This window comes from Choloepus didactylus, chromosome 14 (genome assembly GCF_015220235.1).
Source record: "Choloepus didactylus isolate mChoDid1 chromosome 14, mChoDid1.pri, whole genome shotgun sequence".
Taxonomy (NCBI): Eukaryota; Metazoa; Chordata; class Mammalia; order Pilosa; family Megalonychidae; genus Choloepus; species Choloepus didactylus.
The window spans coordinates 40,760,330-40,784,304 of NC_051320.1; the positions used below are offsets into that span (position 1 = coordinate 40,760,330).

Here is a 23,975-nt window from a genome sequence, read left to right on the forward strand (position 1 = left end):
TCACCTTGAAAGAAAAAATACAAAATCACTAACCCAAAATTTGGAATAAAATGAATATTTATTTAAAATGAGAAAAATCACAACAAATTATAAATTTTAAAAGATGATAAATACTATAAATATAAAATTCAGAAAAGTAACAGAATATTTTAATTAACATTCTGGCATGCCTCTATAATATCTTTATTCTACATTTTCTGCCTGAAAATTTTTGATTGCCTTTTCATATAACGGTGTTTGTTTTTAATTGTTTCCTATAGAGATATTAGAACGATAACTCAACCTTTTATCTTCCACGGTTATCCAAATTTATTTTAATTATTGGCAATTTAGGATGTTTATTTCAACTTGTAGGTAATCCATATAGATTAAGATTGTTTTCAAATTTAGGCAAAGGCCACGTTTCTTTTATATGTGCGCTGTCTCCACAGACTAATTTCTGGCTCTAAATATTTCTCACTTGTTCTTCCTCCACTACTTCTAGTGTTGGGCACTGTTGCGGTTTGCTAATGCTGCCATTATGCAAAACACCAGAAATGGATTGGCTTTTATAAAGGGGGTTTATTTGGTTACAAAGTTACAGTCTTAAGGCCATAAGGTGTCCAAAGAAAAGCATCAACAATGGGGTATCCTCACTGAAGGATGGCCACTGGCATCCGGAAAACCTCCGTTAGCTTGGAAGACATGTGGCTGGTGTCCACTTGCTCCTAGGTTGCGTTTCAAATGGTGTTCTCCAAAATGTTGCTCTTGGGGCATTTTGTCCTCTCTTAGCTGCAGCTCCTCTTCAAAATGTCATTCTCAGTTGCTCTGAGGTCCTTGTCTGTGAACTCCTTTATAGGACTCCAGTGATCCAGTTAATACCTACCCTGAATGGGCAGGGTAACACCTCCAGGGAAATTATCCAATCAAACATTTCACTCACAGTTGATTGAGTCACATCTCCATGGAAACACTCAATCAAAGAATTCCAATCTAATCAACACTATTATGTCTACCCCTACAAGATTGCATCAAATAATATGGCTTTTTCTGGGGGACATAATATATACAAACTGGCACAGACACCAAAGGATATATCCATATCACAATATGCCTCCTGGCTGGCCATCTTCACTTTAGGATGCTGAGTGAGTTAGCGCAGTGGGCCATAGCATCCCGGGAAGTCCTGTGAACCACACAAAATCATTCCACTAGAGTAAAAGTAAAAGTATCCCCAGCTCATCTTCCCCTTAGCTGGATCCCAAAATTGCCTGTGGCCACTCCAATACCACCATGTTACTACCTGAGAAGTGTAAAGAGATGAGTCAGAACTGCGACACCAATTATGGCTAAAATATATCACCCTTGTAAAGTTTAGGATGACATATAACCTTGTAAACACATTGCCAGGACCACTCCCAGGTCCTTGAAAGGGTTCATGCAAGTGAAGGGCTTATCCACACGTCTATTTCAGTTGCACCAGATATGTGGCCAATGCTTGGAGGAAGACCACTCCATATACACATACAGAACATTTCGGTCATATTAAACATCTTATGGTTCCCAAAAGCATGTGGCTCTTCCATGCTTTTACACATAGTGCTGCCTATCTTTCTAGAAAGCAATCTTTGTCCTTGCTTATACACGCCTAGCTTGTTTTTCCTTCTCTATGAAGCTTTCTCTGACCACAGTAAACAAAGTGCCCCATAGCTAATGTTCACCATTATTACTGCACTTATTCATTCAATCGTCAAATACGTATTGAGCATCTACTATGTGCCAGATACTGTGCCAGGAAACAGCAATGAACAAAAGATCCAAAGTGTCTGACCTCATGGAGATTACAGCCTAGTCAATGGAGGCAGACAATAATCAAATATTTAAGTAAATATATAATATGGAAGATGGTGATTTTTAAAAGGGAGATAAAGAGTTCTGGGGAAGGACTGGCTATTTTATAAACGGTCATCAGAGAAGAGTACAAGGAAGTGAAGTACTAAATCATTCGCTGTCTGTGGAGAGCTCTCCAGGTGGAAGCAACAGTTAAGTGCAAAGGCCCTGAGATAGAAGGTGCTTAGTGGATATGTGACTGATAGGTTTAGGGTTCAAGAACAGCAAAGGGGCCAGCATGGTGGGAAGAGAGGGAGAGAGGAGGACAGAAGGAAGAGAGTATCAAAGAGATGACAGTCAAGTCTCTTCTGCCCCATACACATTGCAAAGACCCTGCCTCTCACTCTGGGTGAGCTGGGAGCCAGGGCAGAGCTGTGAGCCAAAGGCTGAAGTGATCTGACACAATGTAAAAGTAATCCTCAGTTGAAAAATAAACTGTGGCTACAAAATCAAGAAATATAACTTATTTATCTTTGAGTTAAGGGTGGTGGGGGAATATTATTTTAAAGTTGGCAACAGATTTCCTCTTAGAGAGAAAATATTTAGAAAAATAAAGACCTCAGGACATGGTCAAATGGGCTAAGGCAGACTTAGAGCTGAATTGTTCTGAATAATAGAGTTGGGAGAACGTTGAGCTCTAGGGCCTATGTGAGAAGATTAATAGGCAGAGAGCCTTCAGAGAGACTGGGACAGCCCCAAAGCAGGTGAGCAGGAGATTTGGGAGAAAAGTCAACTAGTGAGAAATTTCCTGTAACAGGAAGAGGGATTTTTATGAAGAAAATGGGAGTACTCAATTTTAAGTCATTGAACACACTATTCCACATAACAGGAAATCCTTTCAAATCTTCAGGGAAAAAGTGTATAATACACACAATGCCTTATGTGAGTAGTCTTTTGTTGAAATGAAGGAAAAAAGTCTGTGATCATTTGGGGTTGGAGTAGAGAAAAGAGATCAGGAATAGAGGACAAGATGTAAGGCTAACAACTCAGAGGAAGCATAAATAGATGCAAGAGATGACCATAGAAAAATTTTCATGGAAAGAATGCTGAGTATCTCATCACAGGGAAGAAGCAGTTCAAGACTTTATAATTTAAATAGGAAAGGAAAAGTAACTTTCCAACAGTGGAGCAATAATCAAATGAAATCACCAGAGTTGTATTTATATTCACAGTATACTGTGCTAATAAAGGTTTAGAAACAATCTATCAATCAATGTCAAGGAATGAAGAACTTTAAGGTGTTAAGAAATACATTTTGAAACAGCTTACTGTGATATTTTGCTGGATGGTAATAATAGTGCATCTAATGTGAATACAGATACATACATTGTGCTTTTGCTTTTCAAGCTGGCATTTATTTTGTGCTTATTATGTATCAGTCCCTGTGCTAAGTGCTTTATAAGAACTCCATGACCACCCGCGCCCCTCCCTGCCAGGCTCAGTCCCTTGGGAGGAGGGGCTGTCAGCTCCGGGAAGGAGAAGGGAGAACTGCAGTGGCAGCCCTTACCGGAAACTCATTCTACTGATCCAAACTCCAAACATAGATAGACTGAGACCAGACACCAGAGAATCTGAGAGCAGCCAGCCCAGCAGAGAGGAGACAGGCATAGAAAAAAAACAACACGAAAAACTCCAAAATAAAAGCAGAGGATTTTTGGAGTTTTGGTGAACACAGAAAGGGGAAGGGCGGAGCTCAGGCCTTGAGGCGCATATGCAAATCCCGAAGAAAAGCTGATCTCTCTGCCCTGTGGACCTTTCCTTAATGGCCCTGGTTGCTTTGTCTATTAGCATTTCAATAACCCATTAGATCTCTGAGGAGGGCCCTTTTTTTTTTTTTTAATCCTTTTTTCTTTTTCTAAAACAATTACTCTAAGAAGCCCAATACAGAAAGCTTCAAAGACTTTCAATTTGGGCACATCAAGAGCAGAACTAAGAGAGCTCTGAGACAAAAGGCAATAATCCAGTGGCTGAGAAAATTCACTAAACACCACAACTTCCCAAGAAAAGGGGGGTGTCCGCTCACAACCACCATCCTGGTGGACAGGAAACACTCCTGCCCATCGCCAGCCCCATAGCCCAGAGCTGCCCCAGACAACCCAGTGTGACGGAAGTGCTTCAAATAACAGGCACACACCACAAAACTGGGCGTGGACATTAGCCTTCCCTGCAACCTCAGCTGACTGTCCCAGAGTTGGGAAGGTGGAGCAGTGTGAATTAACAAAGCCGCATTCAGCCATCATTTGAGCAGACTGGGAGCCTCCCTACACAGCCCAGCAACCCAGAACTGCCCTGGGGGGACGGCACTCACCTGTGACATAGCACAGTCATACCTCAACAGAGGACCCGGGATGCACAGCCTGGAAGAGGGGCCCACTTGCAAGTCTCAGGAGCCATACGCCAATATCAAGGACTTGTGGGTCAGTGGCAGAGACAAACTGTGGCAGGACTGAACTGAAGGATTAGACTATTGCAGCAGCTTCAAAACTCTAGGATCACCAGGGAGATTTGATTGTTAGGGCCACCCCCCCTCCCCAACTGCCCAGAAACACGCCCCACATACAGGGCAGGCAACACCAACTACACACGCAAGCTTGGTACACCAATTGGGCCCCACAAGACTCACTCCCCCACTCACCAAAAAGGCTAAGCAGGGGAGAACTGGCTTGTGGAGGACAGGTGGCTCGTGGACGCCACTTGCTGGTTAGTTAGAGAAAGCGTACTCCACGAAGCTGTAGATCTGATAAATTAGAGATAAGGACTTCAATAGGTCTACAAACCCTAAAAGAACCCTATCAAGTTCAGCAAATGCCACGAGGCCAAAAACAACAGAAAATTATAAAGCATATGAAAAAACCAGACAATATGGATAACCCAAGCCCAAGCACCCAAATCAAAAGACCAGAAGAGACACAGCACCTAGAGCAGCTACTCAAAGAACTAAAGATGAACAATAAGACCATAGTACGGGATATAAAGGAAATCAAGAAGACTCTAGAAGAGCATAAAGAAGACATTGCAAGACTAAATAAAAAAATGGATGATCTTATGGAAATTAAAGAAACTGTTGACCAAATTAAAAAGATTCTGGACACTCATAGTACAAGACTAGAGGAAGTTGAACAACGAATCAGTGACCTCGAAGATGACAGAATGGAAAATGAAAGCATAAAAGAAAGAATGGGGAAAAAAATTGAAAAAATCGAAATGGACCTCAGGGATATGATAGATAATATGAAACGTCCAAATATAAGACTCATTGGTGTCCCAGAAGGGGAAGAAAAGGATAAAGGTCTAGGAAGAGTATTCAAAGAAATTGTTGGGGAAAACTTCCCAAATCTTCAAAACAACATAAATACACAAATCATAAATGCTCAGCAAACCCCAAATAGAATAAATCCAAATAAACCCACTCCGAGACATATACTGATCACACTGTCAAACACAGAAGAGAAGGAGCAAGTTCTGAAAGCAGCAAGAGAAAAGCAATTCACCACATACAAAGGAAACAGCATAAGACTAAGTAGTGACTACTAAGCAGCCACCATGGAGGCAAGAAGGCAGTGGCACGATATATTTAAAATTCTGAGTGAGAAAAATTTCCAGCCAAGAATACTTTATCCAGCAAAGCTCTCCTTCAAATTTGAGGGAGAGCTTAAATTTTTCACAGACAAACAAATGCTGAGAGAATTTGCTAACAAGAGACCTGCCCTACTGGAGATACTAAAGGGAGCCCTACAGACAGAGAAACAAAGAAAGGACAGAGAGACTTGGAGAAAGGTTCAGTACTAAAGAGATTCGGTATGGGTACAATAAAGGATATTAATAGAGAGAGGGGAAAAATATGGCAAACATAAACCAAAGGATAAGATGGCCAATTCAAGAAATGCCTTCACGGTTATAACGTTGAATGTAAATGGATTAAACTCCCCAATTAAAAGATATAGATTTGCAGAATGGATCAAAAAAAATGAACCATCAATATGTTGCATACAAGAGACTCATCTTAGACACAGGGACACAAAGAAACTGAAAGTGAAAGGATGGAAAAAAATATTTCATGCAAGCTACAGCCAAAAGAAAGCAGGTGTAGCAATATTAATCTCAGATATAATAGACTTCAAATGCAGGGATGTTTTGAGAGACAAAGAATGCCACTACGTACTAATAAAAGGGGCAATTCAGCAAGAAGAAATAACAATCGTAAATGTCTATGCACCCAATCAAGGTGCCACAAAATACATGAGAGAAACACTGGCAAAACTAAAGGAAGGAATTGATGTTTCCACAATAATTGTGGGAGACTTCAACACATCACTCTCTCCTATAGATAGATCAACCAGACAGAAGACCAATAAGGAAATTGAAAACCTAAACATTCTGATAAATGAATTAGATTTAACAGACATATACAGGACATTACATCCCAAATCACCAGGATACACATACTTTTCTAGTGCTCACGGAACTTTCTCCAGAATAGATCATATGCTGGGACATAAAACAAGCCTCAATAAATTTAAAAAGATTGAAATTATTCAAAGCACATTCTCTGACCACAATGGAATACAATTAGAAGTCAATAACCATCAGAGACTTAGAAAATTCACAAATACCTGGAGGTTAAACAACACACTCCTAAACAATCAGTGGGTTAAAGAAGAAATAGCAAGAGAAATTGCTAAATATATAGAGACGAATGAAAATGAGAACACAACATACCAAAACCTATGGGATGCAGCAAAAGCAGTGCTAAGGGGGAAATTTATAGCACTAAACGCATATATTAAAAAGGAAGAAAGAGCCAAAATCAAAGAACTAATGGATCAACTGAAGAAGCTAGAAAATGAACAGCAAACCAATCCTAAACCAAGTAGAAGAAAAGAAATAACAAGGATTAAAGCAGAAATAAATGACATAGAGAACAAAAAAACAATAGAGAGGATAAATATCACCAAAGTTGGTTCTTTGAGAAGATCAACAAGATTGACAAGCCCCTAGCTAGACTGACAAAATCAAAAAGAGAGAAGACCCATATAAACAAAATAATGAATGAAAAAGGTGACATAACTGCAGATCCTGAAGAAATAAAAAAAATTATAAGAGGATATTATGAACAACTGTACGGCAACAAACTGGACAATGTAGAAGAAATGGACAATTTCCTGGAAACATATGAACAACCTAGACTGACCAGAGAAGAAATAGAAGACCTCAACCAACCCATGACAAGCAAAGAGATCCAATCAGTCATCAAAAATCTTCCCACAAATAAATGCCCAGGGCCAGATGGCTTCACAGGGGAATTCTACCAAACTTTCCAGAAAGAACTGACACCAATCTTACTCAAACTCTTTCAAAACATTGAAGAAAATGGAACACTACCTAACTCATTTTATGAAGCTAACATCAATCTAATACCAAAACGAGGCAAAGATGCTACAAAAAAGGAAAACTACAGGCCAATCTCCCTAATGAATATAGATGCAAAAATCCTCAACAAAATACTTGCAAATCGAATCCAAAGACACATTAAAAAAATCATACACCATGACCAAGTGGGGTTCATTCCAGGCATGCAAGGATGGTTCAACATAAGAAAAACAATCAATGTATTACAACACATTAAAAACACGAAAGGGAAAAATCAATCGATCATCTCAATAGATGCTGAAAAAGCATTTGACAAAATCCAACATCCCTTTTTGATAAAAACACTTCAAAAGGTAGGAATTGAAGGAAACTTCCTCAACATGATAAAGAGCATATACGAAAAACCCACAGCCAGCATAGTACTCAATGGTGAGAGACTGAAAGCCTTCCTCTAAGATCAGGAACAAGACAAGGATGCCCGCTGTCACCACTGTTATTCAACATTGTGCTGGAAGTGCTAGCCAGGGCAATCCGGCAAGACAAAGAAATAAAAGGCATCCAAATTGGAAAAGAAGAAGTAAAACTGTCATTGTTTGCAGATGATATGATCTTATACCTAGAAAACCCTGAGAAATCGACGATACAGCTACTAGAGCTAATAAACAAATTTAGCAAAGTAGCGGGATACAAGATTAATGCACATAAGTCAGTCATGTTTCTATATGCTAGAAATGAACAAACTGAAGAGACACTCAAGAAAAAGATACCATTTTCAATAGCAACTAAAAAAATCAAGTACCTAGGAATAAACTTAACCAAAGATGTAAAAGACCTATACAAAGAAAACTACATAACTCTACTAAAAGAAATAGAAGGGGACCTTAAAAGATGGAAAAATATTCCATGTTCATGGATAGGAAGGCTAAATGTCATTAAGATGTCAATTCTACCCAAACTCATCTACAGATTCAATGCAATCCCAATCAAAATTCCAACAACCTACTTTGCAGACTTGGAAAAGCTAGTTATCAAATTTATTTGGAAAGGGAAGATGCCTCGAATTGCTAAAGACACTCTAAAAAAGAAAAACGAAGTGGGAGGACTTACACTCCCTGACTTTGAAGCTTATTATAAAGCCACAGTTGCCAAAACAGCATGGTACTGGCACAAAGATAGACATATAGATCAATGGAATCGAATTGAGAATTCAGAGATAGACCCTGAGATCTATGGCCGACTGATCTTTGATAAGGCCCCCAAAGTCACTGAACTGAGCCATAATGGTCTTTCCAACAAATGGGGCTGGGAGAGTTGGATATCCATATCCAAAAGAATGAAAGAGGACCCCTACCTCACACCCTACACAAAAATTAACTCAAAATGGACCAAAGATCTCAATATAAAAGAAAGTACCATAAAACTCCTAGAAGATAATGTAGGAAAACATCTTCAAGACCTTGTATTAGGCGGCCACTTCCTAGACTTTACACCCAAAGCACAAGCAACAAAAGAGAAAATAGATAAATGGGAACTCCTCAAGCTTAGAAGTTTCTGCACCTCAAAGGAATTTCTCAAAAAGGTAAAGAGGCAGCCAATTCAATGGGAAAAAATTTTTGGAAACCATGTATCTGACAAAAGACTGATATCTTGCATATACAAAGAAATCCTACAACTCAATGACAATAGTACAGACAGCCCAATTATAAAATGGGCAAAAGATATGAAAAGACAGTTCTCTGAAGAGGAAATACAAATGGCCAAGAAACACATGAAAAAATGTTCAGCTTCACTAGCTATTAGAGAGATGCAAATTAAAACCACAATGAGATACCATCTAACACCAGTTAGAATGGCTGCCATTAAACAAACAGGAAACTACAAATGCTGGAGGGGATGTGGAGAAATTGGAACTCTTATTCATTGTTGGTGGGACTGTATAATGGTTCAGCCACTCTGGAAGTCAGTCTGGCAGTTCCTTAGAAAACTAGATATAGAGTTACCATTCGATCCAGCAATTGCACTTCTCGGTATATACCCGGAAGATCGGAAAGCAGTGACACGAACAGATATCTGCACTCCAATGTTCATAGCAGCATTATTCACAATTGCCAAGAGATGGAAACAACCCAAATGTCCTTCAACAGATGAGTGGATAAATAAAATGTGGTATATACACACGATGGAATACTACACGGCAGTAAGAAGGAATGATCTCGTGAAACATATGACAACATGGATAAACCTTGAAGACATAATGCTGAGCGAAATAAGCCATGCACAAAAAGAGAAATATTATATGCTACCACTAATGTGAACTTTGAAAAATGTAAAACAAATGGTTTATAATGTAGAATGTAGGGGAACTAGCAGTAGAGAGCAATTAAGGAAGGGGGAACAATAATCCAAGAAGAACAGATAAGCTATTTAACGTTCTGGGGATGCCCAGGAATGACTATGGTCTGTTAATTTCTGATGGATATAGTAGGACCAAGTTCACAGAAATGTTGCTATATTAGGTAACTTTCTTGGGGTAAAGTAGGAACATGTTGGAAGTTAAGCAGTTATCTTAGGTTAGTTGTCTTTTTCTTACTCCTTTGTTATGGTCTCTTTGAAATATTCTTTTATTGTATGTTTGTTTTCTTTTTAACTTTTTTTTTCATACAGTTGATTTAAAAAAGAAGGGAAAGTTAAAAAAAAAAAAAAAAGAAAGAAAGCAAAACAAGGAAAAAAAAAAAAAGATGTAGTGCCCCCTTGAGGAGCCTGTGGAGAATGCAGGGGTATTCGCCTACCCCACCTCCATGGTTGCTAACATGACCACAGACATAGGGGACTGGTGGTTTGATGGGTTGAGCCCTCTACCATAAGTTTTACCCTTGGGAAGACGGTTGCTGCAAAGGAGAGGCTAGGTCTCCCGATATTTGTGCCTAAGAGTCTCCTCCTGAATGCCTCTTTGTTGCTCAGATGTGGCCCTCTCTCTCTGGCTAAGCCAACTTGAAAGGTGAAATCACTGCCCTCCCCCCTACGTGGCATCAGACACCCAGGGGAGTGAATCTCCCTGGCAACGTAGAATATGACTCCCGGGGAGGAATGTAGACCAGGCATCGTGGGACGGAGAACATCTTCTTGACCAAAAGGGGGATGTGAAAGGAAATGAAATAAGCTTTAGTGGCAGAGAGATTCCAAAACAAGCCGAGAGGTCACTCTGGTGGGCACTCTTACGCACACTTTAGACAACCCTTTTTAGGTTCTAAAGAATTGGGGTAGCTGGTGGTGGATACCTGAAACTATCAAACTACAACCCAGAACCCATGAATCTCGAAGACAGTTGTATAAAAATGTAGCTTATGAGGGGTGACAATGGGATTGGGAAAGCCATAAGGACCACACTCCACTTTGTCTAGTTTATGGATGGATGAGTAGAAAAATAGGGGAAGGAAACAAACAGACAAAGGTACCCAGTGTTCTTTTTTACTTCAATTGCTCTTTTTCACTCTAATTATTATTCTTGTTATTTTTGTGTGTGTGCTAATGAAGGTGTCAGGGGTTGATTTAGGTGATGAATGTACAACTATGTAATGGTACTGTAAACAATCGAAAGTACGATTTGTTTTGTATGACTGCGTGGTATGTGAATATATCTCAATAAAATGATGATAAAAAAAAAAAAAAAGAACTCCATGACCAAGGTACCATTACCATCCCATTTTAAATGTCAGAAAACTGAGTCTTGGATAAAATAATTTACACGAGGATATACAACCAGGAGGTGGCAGAGTCAGGCTTTGAATTCGAGTTGTGGACTCCAGAGTCCATGCTCTTAATCATGCCCCCATGCCTCTCCCTTTCACATGACATATCCCTCATCGTATTTCATTTTCATTAAAACAGTTGTAGTTGTACAGAAAAATCATGCAGAAAGTACAGAGCTCCCATATACCCTCAGCCCTCACATACACAGTTTTCCTTATTATTATCATTTTGCATTAGTGTGGTGCATTTGTTACAATTGATGAAACATCATTCATTGTAGTCCAAATTTTAGATTAGGGTTCACTCTTTGTGTTGTACAGTTTTATGGGTTTTTTTTTTTTTTTTTTTTTTTTCATTTTTATTCTGGTAACACATATACAACCTAAAATTCCCCTTTTAACCATTTTAAGTATACAACTCAGTGTTGTTAATTACATTCACAGTGCTGTGCTACCCATGTGTCATAATCCACTATACATAGAAAAAAAACAAGCCTGGCTTTCATCGCATAAAAATCTCCAATAGATAATAAAATGTAAAATCGGAGGACATCAAATCCTGTCAAAAAAATCTAACAAATATTTATATTAGAGGAATGGACAACCTATACCAAAGAATTAAAAATTTAAGAAAAAAAACAACAACATAGAGTCTTTAGAGCTTTGAAGATATTTATTTTCTAAACATTTATTTGGAGCTCTATGTCTTAAATATAGCTGTTTACCAGCCTAATCCAGCCACTGATGTTGTAGTTAGGGTAGCATGGAGACAAGGGAACTGGAGATTTTACAATTCATGAAACAAATAAGAGTTTTAACTGACTTGTCTGGGCCAAGGTGCTGTTGGGGGTTTTGCTTTGTTTTGTTTTGTTCCTTGGGCTCCTGGAAGACTCATAATCACTGTGTAATATGATTAGATAATCAACTGTTTTAAAAAGGAGAGCATGCTGATAAAACATTAAAACCTAAACCTACATTGGCATTTTTTCTATAACTGGAAAATGCCATAGCTTATAAAGTGAGTTTGAAGAAATAAGGTATGGTGCTTTTGGTTTTGTTTTGTTTTTGTTTTGTTTTTTGCCTTTGAAATACTTTTTCTTGATGAAAAAGATGAAATTTAAGTAGTTCAAATTTTATGCTATAATTGACTCTATAAAAAAGAAACAAAGGGTCATTGGAAATTAACTAATGCCCAGTATCTTAGACAGCTCTGTGACTTTTGCCTCCAGGGTTGGAAGAATTCCCCTGCAGGAAGTGCTATTTGGGCATCCTTTGCTCTCCTTATGAGCTCAGGCAGCAGAGCTACAAGCATTGAAGACATGAGCCCATCAAACAGGGAGCAGACCTTGGAAAGCATTTATTTGTTCATCCAACAAATATTAATTGAGCACCTATTAAAAGCCAAGCCCTGCCTTAGGCACTTGGGATCCAAAATTGGAAAGACACAGTTCCTGCCCCAGAGTTACTTACAGTCTAGTGAATGGTCAAATATTCAAACAATCAAAACTGACAGTTTTGATGCCCATTCCACTTGTTTACAACCATGTCCCTTCTGTCAGGTTAGCACCTATGCCAAAATGGTTGTTAAATATTTTTAATATCACACATGGAAGCAATTACAATGTAATGTGATATGTCCTGTATTAAAGGCACATATACATGATGCCAAAGAAACAGAGAGAAAAGATATTCTTCACATCTTAAATCAAAATAGGAATGATGAATAGCCTTGCCTACTCCATGACACTCTCAAGAAACCTACCTGCCCACAGTGATGTTTCCGAAAAAAGTAAACTTGTAAGTCTAAAAGGGATCCCGGAAAATTAGCTAGACCAACCTCCTCACTCTATAGAGAAGGAAATGTAGTCAAATAAAATGCTTCAGTGACTTTCCACAATCACTGCCCTATTTAAGACCAGAGATGGGATAAGAACTCAGGTCTTCTGATTTCCAATCCCCTAACTCTCTGATGTGTTCATTTTATGCCCATTGCATGCCTCTCATTCAGGCTTCCATATTTCTCACCTAACAACTGCATTAGCTTCTCTGCTGGAATAGCAGCAAAAGCAGAGCAAAAACCCTAGACTTCGGTCAAGAGGTATGAGATCAGGTCTTACTGTAATACTTACTAGCCCATGACCTTGGAAAAAAATTACCTTATTTCTCAAGATCCCAATGTCTTCATCTAGGAAATAGAAATAAAGATGCCTACACTTTTGCGGGATTTAAAATAAATTACGCAGCTTTGCATAGTGGCAGTATTATAGCCAATGATGTTTATTGGAGATGCAATTATTGCTAATTAAATTAAATTATGCAGATGAAACCCCTTAAGACTCCTTACCTTCAAACGCTCCCCCATTTCAGTCCATTCCTAAAATAAAATTTCTAATGTAGATCTGAACTTATGACTGCATCTAAAACTCTTTGATGGCTCCGTACATTGCCAAGGGAAAATCTAAACTTACTCCTATAGCATACAAAGCCTTTCACAACTTGGATCCAACCTTCTTTGCAATTATATCCCATTCACTCTCCACAATATTCTATGTCCCACTTACACTGATTTATTTATTCACATTCCCCAAGTATGTGATGTTCTCCTACGACTCTTTTCTGCTCATGCATTTCCACTATCTGGCATGTCCTCCTCCTAGACCAAACTCCTACTCACAGATTTGTCTACCTCTCTAACTCATCCTTAAAGACCTTACTTCAATGTTTGACATTTTACAACTAGAATGCATTCATGTAAGATTTTTGCTATTAAACAACTAAATAAACTATTCCAGAGAAAAATTTGTGACCATATTGAAATGTTAAAATTTCTGTTAAAATTTGCTGATACTCCTTAGCTCATTTAATTGTGTTTCTATGATGACTGTATAGTTTGTTCATTCCTTGATTATTAATATCCTAATAGGTTTTATGTGTCTGCCTCCCACTGTAAGTCACTGTAGCTGGCAACATGTCTCATATTTCCCTCATCAACAATCCGAAGAACTAACCCATAAAGGGTGTGCATAAAGTACCTATGAAAGACCAAGCAGGAATCAGGTTGTTTCGTTACTCTTGGGCAACCCAGACCAGGCACATGTTCAAACTTTACCCTTTCAGGGCAGGAAATAAAGAGAAACGTCAGAGGACCCAGTTTAGATTACCAGGCAGTAACTTACCAGTAATTATCTTGTTCTAAAAGTTGTAATGTGCAGTTATCTAACAGTGGAGAAAATCACTAGACTAGTCATGCCCCTAGAAACTGTTTTTTCTAATTCCTCTAAACTTGTCCTTGTAATGTGATTTTTAAAATGTAAGCTCTAGGGTGGTTGATTAATTTCATCTAGGCACTTTGCATACTCTTTGGGTAGGTGATATCTGTGGAAAAGAGGTATAAGAGGCAGTAATGGCTCAATTCTCAGTGTAGATAAAGTTATGGGTGGCATACTGTTTAATGATAGTTTTTAAAAGAGGGTGTAATCATGAATCTCATTAAAATATTAAATGAGCAAGTCTAAAAGATAACTCAATTAGTGAGGGAAGTAAGATGTTACAACCCATTCAAAGGAGAATCCAAAGAGAAAACGTAGATAGGTAGTGTAGTAAAAAAATGTTGAAATGACTGTTTAGATGATGCAAAATTGGTCAGTATCCACAGAGTAATAGTTAACTGCACGTCCATGGGACACAATTTGCCTTTCTATGGAAAAGAATCATTTGCATTGCTAACAGTACTCTCACAGTTATAAAGTTGCAAAATACTTTTGGCTCCATAATAGATAAGCCAGAAAAGTGTGCTAGCTATGCTTATTTTTCCTTTAAGGTAATACAATAATCTTTTTGCCCATTTCTAAATCGTTCACAAATTTTCCCTATAATAGCATTCTAATACATTAACACACTAAAACACTAATGCATTTTCTACAAGAATATTTCTTCTATAAATTTAGCAGCATGCATATTCTGGGTATCCTACTAAATATTATGACTGTTCTTCAATATTGCCTTAAAACAACAAGATCTATGAAGGGTCCCAAATCAGTTGTTCATAAGATTTAACAAAGATGCCTCTCAAAATTCAGATTTCTAGGTCCCATCTGAAAATTCTTATTCAATTGGTTATGGCAAAGGGGCTGGAAATAATGTATTTTAAAAATAAGCATGATTCTTATTATCAGGCGGGTTGGGAACTATTGGATTAAAGCAAGGCTGAAAATAATATAGTAATTAAATATAGTTTTAAGCACCCTTAAATTAATTAAGCTGTGCTTGAACTTTTATTTAACCTAGGAGGCTTATTAAGTCTTTTTTATGAGAGTACCTAAATTTAGGATTACTTATTGTCTCCTATATTCATTAAGTATTTTGCCAATATTAATTGCATCTGAAGCAACTCTCTTTTACCTTTTAAAGGTCCCTACTCTGCCTCTTTATGTTTCCTCACCCCTGTTGTATAGTGTAATGGCATTCTTTGAAACATCAAAAATGATTTACAAATGTAGCAAAGTGATCAAGAAGCAATAAACTGGAATCAGTCACCAAAAATAGCAGACAGCTGATTACCAAAGCCTAAAATATTAGCAGATATAGGGGAGTGACAAAGGTGAGATAATGAGTCAGTAGCCAAAAACAGCCACCTAAACAAGGGTGAGAGTGATGTCTGAATCTAAAGGGCAAATCCAAGATCAGATTTTGCATGAGTGCACAAGTGGGCAAGGGAAGAGATTTATGAAATAAAGATGGTAGATCCAGATAATTTTGAAGAACAGCATTCTTCCAAGAGAAAGACTCTTTACTCCTGTAACAAGGGCTGAATCTCAGCCTGCACATTCCAGTAAATTGAAATACGTGGTTATTACCTGGTAAATGGTCACTAATCTGAGTCTCCCTATCCCTTCTTCCAAGCTGTCCCAACCTCCCCAGGATCCAGCAACTCAGGGGATACTATCTGGCAGAGCAGAAGACTCAAAACCCTGCTCCAGCACCACTGCCAGTGACCATTCTAACTGCTGAAAGCCCATACCCTACTGGTTGTTAAATGCTGTATTTTAACTCTTGCTCACAAGGATGGCTCCACTGGTCTTTCACGGTACTCCTATCAGATTCCTGAAACTACAGAAAGAGAAATCAATGGGTATTTGTCCTGTTATTCCAGCATTTCAAACCTAACCTGAAAGTGTCCCCAGTGGTGGGTCATGTCCTTATATTTTGCATCATGACTAAATGAGATAATGCACTAAATGGGGTTGCAGTTAATTCTTTTGCCATTTTTAAATTGGTAAATATTTTGCTATTCTTTCCTGCTAATTCCTGTGCAGCTTCTTTTTAGATACTTCTAAAAAGAGTCAGATAAAATTATTGAACATCTGTTATCTGTAAGGGAATGTGGTAAATGCTATTATATTTAAACATAGACCAAAACAAAGCAGCAGAATTTAAACAAGGGAAACCAGTTCTTCACACACTGGAAAATATTTTTTTCTTTCATGGGCCCATTGTGTAACTCCCAATTTCAGATTTCTCTCAGCACACTATGTGTCCTATAGAAATGGTTGGGCTTGCTCATTAAATAATCTCACACGAATTCACTTATACCCCAGCATATGCATGCATGAAAGTAATGGAATTAGTGAAGAACTCACACTAGATGTCTAAGGGTAACTCCTGTCTCTTTTATTGGGACCTTGGGAAAGTGCTTTAAGAACCCTGGTCTTGAGTGTCCTCCCACATAAATGAGTACCTCAAACAAGATCAGAGGTTTTCAAGTTTTATAGCCACATTAAGCTTTCTTCAAAAAAAAAGGCTCAATAGGGGAACAGAGAAGCAAACTTCTCCAGTTAAAGGGGAGGGGAGGCAGAACATTGCCAGCTGGAGCCCCACCCACCTGCCAGGCAACTCTGAGACACTCTAAAGGTACTTTAGCTTAAAAGTCCACAAAACACAGTGAAAACTATGGAAAAGATGATCACTATGATCATTTCCAATTCTAAAAATTCTATAATTTGTTCTTACTGCTTGAGTTGCTCAGTCAAATCAAGCAATGGCTCAAATGGTAAAGGCCAAGCTAGTACAAATAAACAGTGGAGAACAATATTTTGTAATCCATAATATATAGGAAATACAAGGTCATGCCATTGTAGCTCAAGCTGTCTTTTTTTAATCTCATGATAAAATCCAAACCAAATATAAATTGCAGACAAAATAATATAAAAAATTTTAAATAATGATAACACAGGATATATAGATATGTTTACTGTGAGCATTTAGCTGTGCTGCTTAATCTACTCCCTTTCCTAAGATTCCTTTGATTGTGTCGTTTTGGGGACTGCTATATTCCTAACAACATTAGAATCTATGTAAAAGAAGTTACATTTTTTCTAGACCCCCAAACCACTGCTCCTATATACTTACTTTAATTATTCCTTGGAGGCCAGTTAACCCAGTGATTTCGACAACTTCAGACAAGTTGGAACTTTCACAAATCTAATTCATACTCCACGTGGTGGTGAGAATGATCTGCTAAAATGTAAATTTGATCACATGATTAGTCTTAAAACACTTCAGAGCTTCCCACCTTCCCCAGAATAATAGGCATTTCCAAAACCCAGCATGAAATCCAACACCCTTCATGACATGGCCTCTACTGATCTCTCCAGTCTCTTCTTGTCCCATTCTTCCCCCTTCCTGCTTTAGGAAATCTGGCCTTCTCTGTTTCTTAAAAGATTTTAACTTTGCCATTCCTAGCCTAGAACACACATCTTTCCAGCCAGCTGCTTCTACAGTTCATTCATCCTTCAGACTTCAGCTTGGGCCTCACTTCCTCAGAAAAGCCTTCCTTAACCCAGACAAAGTTAGGTATCTTAATATACGCTTCTATAGCACCTTCTATTTTTTCCACAGAACTCTGCATACATGAAACTGTTTAATCATTTGTAATTATTTGTTTACTTTCTAAATGTCTGTTGCCAGTAAGTTCCATGTGGACAGGATCATGTCTTATCATTCGCTTATCACTAAATCCCCAGCACTTGTAACAGTTTGTGGCATCTGATAAGTCAATAGATATTTATTGACAACAAAAGACACTTAGAAAATTTACCAAATTTCTGAATTCATAACCTAATGGCTAATAGTAGTATTCAACTCACTTTCTCATAAAAATATATTTAAATTTTCTTTTGTTATAAAAGATTTTATGATGCCTTCAAATTCTTGGACTAAATGGAATGTTCTGAATATATATGCTTTTACAGAGCCATCTAGTGTTCATTTTGTTTAGTGAAGCTAAAAATGAAATAAGGCTACAAAACAAAACAAAACCCACAATATGCTCAACAATGAGCAATGTATACCCTCCATTTGAAAGTAGCAATTTAATGTTTCAACTGGCCCCTTGAATGACTTTTTTTCCCGAGCTACCTCTTCCCTGCACTGTATAGACACTGAGACACTGTGTCATTTCTTCTAGAATTCCGGTAACCAACCGTCAAATGGGAGAACTCTAGTGAGCATGGTATATTGAACAGATGTGCTGATATCTGCTCTCTCCTGAAACCCCACTAAAATGTCAATAAAGGAACAAAGCATCAATAAACATTTAAGGTTAAAGAGAACAGGATAGGAGGCAATAGAAGATAAGAGATGTAACAAAATTAGGGGACTTAGAAAACTGACATGGCCATTAGAGAAAGCTGAAAGCTAAGGAAGCCTGTGGGGGAAGCCAGTAAAAGCAAACCCATTCCTGTTATTAAACCTCAGAATGTCTCAAAAATTGGAGGCACTAGTTCCTCTGAAGATGGTAAGGTAATACTAGGTATGATAGAAAAGGAAGATGGATTCAGATCTGTATGAAGAACAGTTAGGTTCTCAGCTATACTCCTCAGCTTCTCAAAGTGGTCATCCATCCTTTTCTCATTCCCCCAACCCAGCAGAAGACGGGGACTTTACTCTCAGGAGAGTTAGAACAAGAGGGACTTGGACCTTCACAAAACACATGAGTCAGATAAGGCCTTGTACTGAAACCAAGGAGAATAAAAGTATACATTTTGAATGGTGATACTTGTAATCAGCCTCTCTCTAAAGTGCGAAGTAAAACAAAAAATTTAGTGCTACTTTGGTTTACATCTGACTTCATGTTATTTTCATTTAAATATTTATTCCAAGTTAAAGATGAAATCCACCAAGTGTATGGTTGGCAATGAATAAATCCAATAATTGTTTAATGTTAAATGCCCAGCACTGTCCCTTTATAATTTAGGTGTATTTCTTGTGTTTACCAATTAACAAGACTTACAATTTTGAAACATATTAACCACAGTATTTCTGAGAAACAGAAAAACCTGAGAAAAGTTATATGAGTTTCATACAATGAGTGATTGTTAATGCTCAGAGGGAATTTGGAATTTAACTAATCCCCACATTTTACAGGCAATGAGGCAAAGTCCCCAAATAGATAATTTACTCAAGCAAAATTACAGTAATAATTAGTCACAAAACAGATCCACAGTGGAAATCCCTGCCTTCTACATATTAAATTATCTATAATGCATATGAATCATTAAACAAAAATAAAACTTACATAACACATAATGGTTAAAACACAAGTTTCCATATTTCTCCTCAGAGAAATATGAAAGCCAGACATGGAAACAGTAATCACGATAAATGACTTTTTGAAAATCATGAAAATTAAGAAAATGGAAATCACTAAGGTCCCAAAGGCAAAGGGATTTTTTTCCCAGGAAGCAATATTCTTATTCAGTAATACAATAGGTGCAGGGATCTTTCTGTCTTACAAAGAAATATTTAAATATTCCTTGCCCAGTGAGAGAATCTCAAGTGTTAGGATTGCATGTGCAGTGTGTCTATGCTAGGGGCTTAGTCACGAAAAGATGGGGACAATTTTCCTAAGAGGAACTTGGTATTTCAATCAATAGATCCCAGAGTTCTCTGTCTTCTGATCTACAGTTTCAGCAGCAGGAGATGCCCGCAAAACTTTGTTGCCAGCTGAGTTAATTACCCAGCCTTTCTACCCTTGGTAAACCAGTTTGAGGCTTGAGGGCATGGTTTCGGTCAATTCCATGAACAACAGGCAGATGCTATACATCTTTTCCTGGAGTTGTGCTCAATTACAGGAAGAAAGGAGATGGGAGCAGGCTTGAGAAGGCTCTCAGTGACAAGCTTTCTGATGCCTACAATAGCGCAAAAGTCTTTGGCCAATAATTCCTTGCACATTCACATTGGGAGGTCATGGTTCATGATGCAGGGAAATTTATTTTTTCTGAAATATACGGATGGTTTCCTTCATTAATTTCTTCATTTATTCAGAAATATATATTAAATGCCTATTACATGCCTGGCACTCTTCTAGAAGCTGATGATACAAAGTAAACAACTGAAAAATGTCCCTGCCTTCATGAAGCTTATATCCAAATAGAATCATAGAGGGACATAGGCAACAAATAATCAAATAAGTATATAATATGTCATGGGATGATAATTGCTAGAGATAGAGTAGATTGAGGGAAACAGTGACTGTAGCAAGGCTATTTTATACAAAGAGCTCAGGGAGAGCTCTTTGAATAGGTAACGTTTGAGCAGATATCTGAAGTGAGGGAATGAATCACCACACATTAGGAGAAATGCTCTTCAGGAAGAGGAACAGCACGGCCCTAAGTTAAGAGCCTACCTGGTGGATTCAAAGGTCAATAAGGAGGTATATAACTAAAAAATTATCTACATGTACTAAAATGTCATTTTAAAGGTTATTTGCCTTTTACTTTGAATATTTTTATTTGTAAGCTACCTTAACTACCTCAGATCCTTGGTAAAACAAGACAGGATTTAAGCAACACAACAAAAAAGAATCTTTTTTAATCATGATTTACATTTTTTATTCAGTCAAATTGTTCATCTGTTCCTTCATGATTCCCTTTATCCATTTGACATGAGAGACCCCTCAGGAAAATTCTCTATATTAGTTATAGGACCCCTTGATACCACCATGTAATACCACCTTCTCATGTAGGTTGGGCTAATTTTATTAGAATTTAACAAAACCTTAGGTAAATTACTGAGTGATACTTAATGTCATAATCTGAAGTTGGAATTTAGAGCTTATTTTTATATCCAAGTATTTTTATGCTATTGCAAAGAAGAAGGTCATGCCAAATGAGAAAGATCTCATCTCTATTGAAAATGATCTATTAATTCAAAACATCTTCCAACTACTCTCATGGATTAGCAATCTTAGGTTTCATATGAACAAAATGAGTTAAAACAGTGTTTTGAAGGAATTGGTTGTCTAGTAAGGCAATCTGAGAGTTGAGCAACTCAAGTCTTTTTGATTTAGACCTTGTTACAAAAAAATATATTTCTAAAATACATCAATATTTCTTAACTTTATCAAGTGGAATGCAAAATAAAATTATATTCTTCCTTGATTCATTTAAACATAGTTTTCATTGCATCATTCTATTGTAAATGTCAAATGGAACAGATTGTGCAATGATTTTCAGAATTCACTTTAGAATTGTTTGTTTTTTAAAGTATATTCCCGATATAAGTTGTTTACTCATTGCAGAACCTTTTGCTGTAAGTGAAAATAGGGGGAGATGAAAAACAAAACAAAACAGAACAGTTACAATTACGTGAGTGTTCCAGGCAGCTGAACTCTGGTTTAAATTTGACTTTTCATTATGTGTTTTTTAAAACTTCTGCAAAACAGACTCCACTTCATAAAATAGAAGGCCAGCAAATCTTGCCATTTAATGTATCTTCAAATCTCCCTGCAAGCAATCATTAAGAAACCCTAACATCAGAACAGTAAAGAAAATGACCTCACAGCCAGCCATCCTTCTCATTCAGAAAGCCAACTTAAAGCCAGATACCTCTGAGGAGGCATAAGGAAAATGATCAAAATGTAACAGGTGGGAAAGGCATAAAGTGTGAAGCAACAGATTGGGTTTGGGAGAAAGAAAGCAGCTTGGTATAATATGAAGGAGGAGGTATCCAGCTTTTAAGGAGGTTGTTTTAGTTTCCTGGCTGCCAAAATAAATACCATGCAGCAGTTTGGCTTAAACAATGGGAATTTATTGGCTCACGGTTTTGAGGGTAGGAGAAGTCCAAGATCAAGGTGTCATCAAGGCAATGCTTTCTCCCAGAAGACTGTGGCACCCTGGAGCTGGCTGCCAGCAATCCTTGGTCCTTGGCTTTTTGTTACATGGCAATGTACATAGCAGCCTCGCCTCATTTTTCCCTTTTCTTTCAGCTTTATTAACTTCCAGCTTCTCGCTGCAACCTGGGCCTTCTCTCCATGTGTCTGAATTTCACTCTACTTCTAAGGAACTCCAGTAATAGGATTAAAAGCCATCCTGATTCCACTGGGCCACACTTAACTGGAGTAACCTCATTACCAGGTCCTATTTACAATGGGTTCACCCCCATAGGAATGGATTTGGTTTTAGAACATGTTTTTCTGGCATCCATAGCCTCAAGCCACTACAGAGGTGAAGGGCCCAATGATCCTTAACGGCCATGAAATGTATCCAGGGCACAGCTGTCGCTGGTTGTGTGTTGCAATCATCTGTTTTTCCGGTTCTTGGTTCCTCCTCTTTCCTTCCCCTCCCCACCAACTCATTCATCTCAAAACTTCATTTCTTCACAAAGTCAGAGTTGGCTTTAAGCAATTTGGAGAGAGGCAGGTAGGCGTTCCAAGTTTCATTATCCTGTCCCTTTACTCACAGAAAGCATATTGCAAAGAGGAATACACAATGACTTCAGTGATTCTCCCCTTCAACAAGAGAGAAGGGACTGTCACGCTAAAGATTTGTGGCTCTATGTTCAATGCATAGTTAGGTTCTTCAAACAAATAAAAAACACAGAAAGTCTGTGCTCAATAACAATACATGCAGCTATTTATCTATTTATTTGATGGTGTGGGGGCATGTGGTTTGAAGCATAAAATACTGTTATAAGATTTCAGGCAAAAGATAAGGGCTTGGGCTGGGGCAATGGCAGTTAAGACAAAGAGAGGGAATTGATTCAAAATCTAGTTTAAACTAGATTTAAACTTTGTGCATAAACACAAATTCCCTTGCAGAAAGAGTAAGGATTAGCATTCAATCAGCTGTCTCAAAGATCAGGGAATCTAAATGTTCCAGAAAATTTTAGATACCCTTGCTGTGCTTAAATATAGCTTGCTTTTAACTACATAATAATATAAATCTTGTTTCCTAGACTGTGAGCTCCTTAAATCCAGAGACCAATTTTATTTAACTTTTTATCTGTAACTCCTAGCTTAGTACCTGGAACATGGCAAACACCCAGGAAAACATTTGCTGAATAAATAAATTTCTAGTCTCCCTTACAACCAAGTACACACATTTACAAAATGTCTAGCTGAGACCAGAAATATAGTCTGGTCCCTGAATATAATGTGCATGTCTGTTTCAAGTCATCTGACCTATTTAGTGATCCAGCTAATAAGCCTGTACTTGTTACAATATGTTTTAACCAGGTAAGACAATAGTTAAGCTTAAACAGACTTAGTAACTGGATAATGACAGCATAAAAATGTAACAAAGAAATAAATTCCTTTGTTAAAATACATCACACATTAAGAACATTTCCAAAATACCACTTTTTAAACACATAAAACAAAAGTAGACTCTAGTGCGTAATTGTGGTTTGATATTAACAAGACTTTGCAAACTTTGTCTTGACATGACTTTAGGCTGCCTTCACTAGCAGAGGTAGGCCCTAAACCCTAAGTGAACTTCCCTCGGGCCAGGACTTCCTGTCCCCACCCAAGCCTCATATTCCTGAATGGAAACATTTCCTGCCTTGATTTTCCTGTTATTGCAATGTTTGACTCTGTTCTTTTAACTTCCAAGACCCCTCTAGCAGTTCTTAGCACTTTCTTCTTCTTTCCACACCCACATATCATATGATCTCTGCATATAAAAGCTTTGCAACACACCCCTTCCCTGA

The 23,975-nt window shown here is 37.8% G+C and overlaps 1 long non-coding RNA gene across 1 annotated transcript; it reads right to left on the reverse strand.

Moving 5' to 3' along the window:
• Window positions 1-937: 937 nt before the first annotated feature.
• On the reverse strand, window positions 938-22,901 carry LOC119508968. Its single transcript, XR_005211605.1, has 3 exons — window positions 22,088-22,901; window positions 17,397-17,504; window positions 938-1,165 (listed from the first exon to the last, which is right to left on the reverse strand). It is a non-coding gene; the product is annotated as an uncharacterized LOC119508968 (long non-coding RNA).
• Between the last annotated feature and the right edge of the window lie 1,074 nt (window positions 22,902-23,975).